Genomic DNA, 4,850 nt, shown 5'->3' on the forward strand with positions numbered 1-4,850 from the left:
ATTTTAAGTTTTTTCTATGTAGTACATAAATAATCATATATATGCATATATGTGTATATAGTTGATTTTTGTTATTCTCAATAGTTGTAGTCTATGAAGTCTCCATGAACACTGAATTAATGACTACTGTATCATAAGAGAAATACAGAGTTAAGTTCCTGAGAGCCTTTGGTCACAACATTGCCATCAACCGATCAATATATAACTTTGTCTTATGGATGCTTCTGTTTAAAGGCCTCATTTTATGATTCATTAATATTAAACTCAAAGCCAACATCTCTGTAATTCATGCCTGGACAAAGCTTATTCAACACACATTTTCCCCTGGAAGGCAAACCGGAGCCTTCTTGTGCTGAGGAACACTAGACAGCATGTCAGCACTATGCTTGGAGCCATTTTAAACAGCAAAATCACCAACAAAAGGCACAAAAATGAGAAAAAACAGGCACTAAATAGACCAAGAGAAAGAAACTTGATAATAACGTGGAAGCAGAAACAAGAAGGAGTACTGTCTTGTTGGATCCTTTATCACACACTAACAATATATCATATAAATTACTCTGATCATTACATTACAGTATTGTTCAGTGGTCAACAGTGCACTGGGTCTCCAAATTTTATAAGATTGGATCATTTTAGCAGAACATGGTTCATCCTATGGTTAGACTGTTTAGAGTCAAATCCTGACATTACCCTTGACTTGCTGTGTGACCCTGAGCAGGTTACCTAACCTTTCTGTGCCTCTGTTCACTCATCTTAAGATGGGAATTATAAAAGTTCAACATGAGGGGGGTTGTTGTGAGGATCAAATAATATGCAAAAAGCACTTAAGACATGTCTATTTGCTAGGTCATCATCTTAGAGTATTATTTTGGTTATTTTTTTATTGGCCCATATAGTGTGCCCTCATTCTTTCTAAAAAGAAAATAGTATTGTGCTCTATGGCTAAACATCATTTTTTAACCTTCTGTCCACAGAATACATTGAGATAACTTCCTATATTTTGCTTCGAGAAGAATTGTGGACCACATTTCCATGTGCACATGTGGAAATCTGTCTCTAGGCAAAGAGGTTGTGCATTTTTAATTGTTCTTCTATATTACCACGTTTCTCTCCAGGATTTGTTATAATAATGATGTATAATGGGAAGGAGGCTACTTCCCTTCAATAAAGAGAGAGAAAAGAATGACTCTTAATTCTTACCTTTTGCTCAAATGCAAAGATCATGATTTTTCTATGTTAAGTTGAATAAATGACTCCTTCATTCATTACTGTCTCAGTGTAAGGTATTAGAATGACATTTTATTGCCACACAACGTTTTAGGTTTATAAAGCACCAAGAGGTTTGCAAATATTTTGCAGACCTCATATGAGTTCTCTCTGAGCTCACCACCACAGAACATGGTATCAGCCCAGTGGGATTTTACCCTCTCGTTTAAAGAGGAGCAAAACTCTTATTTCCTCCACTTGATGCTCCTTTTTACATTAGTCAGCCTCCAGTACATTCTCTTGATTATTACATTATTTAGGAAATAAAAGAGGAAGAGCAGGATAATTGATATATAATGTGCTTTATAGGTGCTAGTACTGGCAGTAGAAACTTAATAAAAAATCTTGTTTAAAAGGATTTTTTAAGGCAAAGAGTTTTGACAGAAATAATTCTAACATAAAGTGGTCTCTGGCCTCTTCGATGTTTCCACATTTCTGCTGCCCTGCCTGCCTCCCACATCATTGTAGGACAGACATAATTGAGTTTTCGCTTCCTTTTACGACTTCTTCAGAGCGATTATGTTTCACTTCTTTTATTGATTTTTTTTCTCTTTAAGACATTCATTAATGTCTTTACAAGCAATCACAAAGATATTTGGAATTCAGATTATGGACTGTGGAGACAATAACCACAAAGAACTGAGCTGAGGTACATTTTCAACAAGGAGAGGATGTCATTGGAAGCTCTCTCTGGTCCTGGAAAAAAAGTTCCAGAAAATAGTCTGAGTCACTCTGATAGGAGAGTCAGGAAGGAGAGCATTTTGTACAAAATTGGTGCCAGTATCTTCCTCCCTTCCATTTTAAACTTTTCAAAAGATTTCTTTCCGGTCAATTCTCCCTGAGAAGGGCAACCTAATCAGACATAATCTTTGCTTTTAGAGGTTACCATGGTGACTGGCCAGGACAGACTATCTTCTCTCAGCATCATAAACACATTTTGTATGGTGCTAAATAAGCCTTGTATGCCATCAGAGGTTTTCTTTGTGAACGATAAGACAAATAGAGAACATTGAAATTGTCCACAGCAATCAAAAAGGATACTTTTCCACATTGATTTTTTTCTTTCTTTTTGCCCTTTCTTATCAGCATCATAACTCTTTGAAGTATACATCAAGGCACAATACTTATTACAGGAAGCAAAAATACAGCTAATCTTTTCTTTTCTTTTCTAATATGGGCCAGGATAGTGAAAGACTTACCTGCCACTTATGTTCTGTTAAGTGAAAGACAGTTTCACGTACCAAGGCTGTCAAGCAACAGAGACTAACAAGCCCAGGTAATCAGAAGACACTACTGTAGCTAAATGAATATAAGAGCAGTTCCTAATTGGTGGGGGGAATGAGACAGAGGAAACAATGCATACTGATTTTTAAAAAAAATTTTAGTAGACTTTTTTTTTTTTTAGGGCAGTTTTAGATTCACAGCAAAATTGAGCTGAAAGTACAAAGTTCCCATTTTCCCCCTGGCCCTACAAATGCACAGCCTCGCCACTATCAGCACCCTCACCAGTGGTACATTTGTTACAAATGGTAAATCTATATCATTACTGCCTGAAGTCTGTAGTTTACATTATTGTTCACTCTTGGTTTGTGCATTGAATGGGTTTCAACAAATGGATAACTATGTCGGTCATTATGGTACACAGAGTATTTTCATTGCCCTAAAAATCCTCAGCGTTCTGCCGAGTCATCCCTCCTCATGTCCTCAACCAAAGCAAACACTGATCTTTTTACTGTCTGTGTCGTTTTGTGTGTTTTTTTGTTGTTGTTGTTTTTTTACCTTTTCCTGGAAGGTAGAAGCTTTAGACAGTAGGTAATGGCACAGGGAGGCTCTACCAGGGTATGTGTGAAGAACGCCTTAGCAAAAGCTGCCTTTACATTCTGGATCTCCAAGGCACACAGATGCCCTGTACATAGGTTGAAAAAGCAGGGAGTAATCATCTGCCATCTGCTCCCCACCCCAAATCACCCAGAGTGCTAAGGAGATGTCCAGGGACTTGTTCGCATTCTGTCTACTGGTAGGCTATGACCTAGTGCTAGTTCTGAAGTTTTCTCCAATCCCCTGATTGAAATTAATCGCCTTCTTGGTGCTCCCAAAGCTCTCTGTTTATGACTCATGTAGGCAGATTAATCATTTTAGGTTTTGCATTACTGTTATTTATGTTCTACTCTTCCTCCTTCACTAGACTGCAAATTCCTCTAGGTCAGGAATCTTGTTTTTCTTCAACTTTGTGTTATGCAAAGTGCCTGAAAAATAGTAAATGTTCAGGAAACATTGGTTAAATATAACTGAGTTGTAGTGTATAGGTGTGTGATATGATTTTATTTTCCTCCCATAACAAAACATGGTGGGTAAAGATTTTGAGATATTACCTTTTTCTCTTTCTATAGCTCCCCACAAATCTTTCAAAGGGATAGATGGATTATCTTGAAATAAACTAGTATACCAAAATAATTTTACACCAAATCTATATATATAAAAAGCCAGTGACTGTAAAGGGGCAAAGACTGGTTGCTATAACGCCCACTGTGGCCAGCAAATGGGCCTGATGGGGGGTGGGGCCACCGCTGAACCTCCTTCGGCCCCTCCCCTGAGCCAACCCTGCCCCTGATTGGCCTCTCCCACCCCAATCAAGGACAGGGAGGCCGGCAAACCCCCTCCCCCCTCAGCCCTTCCCCCTGGCTGGCCCACCCCTAATCATGCCCCCACCCCAATAGGGGGCAGGGCCGGCCAGCCAACCTCCTTCAGCCCCTCCCCCTGGCCGGCCCCACCACTGATGGGCCCCCACCACCCCGATAGGCCCCCATCACTCCCATCAGCCTACGGCCCCTCTCCCCTGCCAGCTCTCCCCACTTTGATCAGGGGCAGGGGCGCCCGCCAACTACCCATCAACCCTCCCCCAGGCTGCTGGCCCCTGATCACTCCCCCCCACCCCACTCAGGGGTGGGGCTGACCAGCCCACCACACATAGCCCCTCCCCATGGCCAGCCCCACCCCCAATCAGGCCCCACCACCCTGATCAGCCCATGGCCCTGCCCCCCAGCCAGCTCCACCTCCAATCGCCCCCCACCCCATCAATTGGGGTGGGGTTAGCTGACCAACCTCCCAAGGCCCCTCCCCACAGCTGGCCTTGCCTCCAATCTGCCCCCCACCCCAATTTGGGGCAGGGCCCACTGGCCAATCACCTATGGCCCCTCCCCCCAGCTGGCCTGGCCCTGATTGGGCCCTGATCAGTCAGCCAACCTCCCACTGTCTCCTCCTCCTGACAGGCCCAGCCTCAATCTGCCAATTGGGGCGAGGCCAGCCGGACCCCACTTGTGTACAAATTCGTGCACTGGAACTCTAGTATCCTTATAAAGAGACCTCTGGTTTGGGGTGGGGATAAATGGCAAGCTAAATAGAGAGGTCTATGTGTTCCCAAAGCAGAGAAAAACTGTACACTACAGTGCTGCTGGGAAGGCCACAAGACCCAGGAAAGAAATACTAGTAGTGGGCACACACAGCAGATGGCCTCAAATGCAGTATCATTTTTAAAAAACATACCATAATCATGACTCAGAACAGCAGAGAATCCCTGGATC

Source organism: Myotis yumanensis, unplaced genomic scaffold, assembly GCF_028538775.1.
Source record: "Myotis yumanensis isolate MYYU_CA2020_CCGP unplaced genomic scaffold, mMyoYum1.0.hap1 SCAF_3, whole genome shotgun sequence".
Classification (NCBI taxonomy): Eukaryota; Metazoa; Chordata; class Mammalia; order Chiroptera; family Vespertilionidae; genus Myotis; species Myotis yumanensis.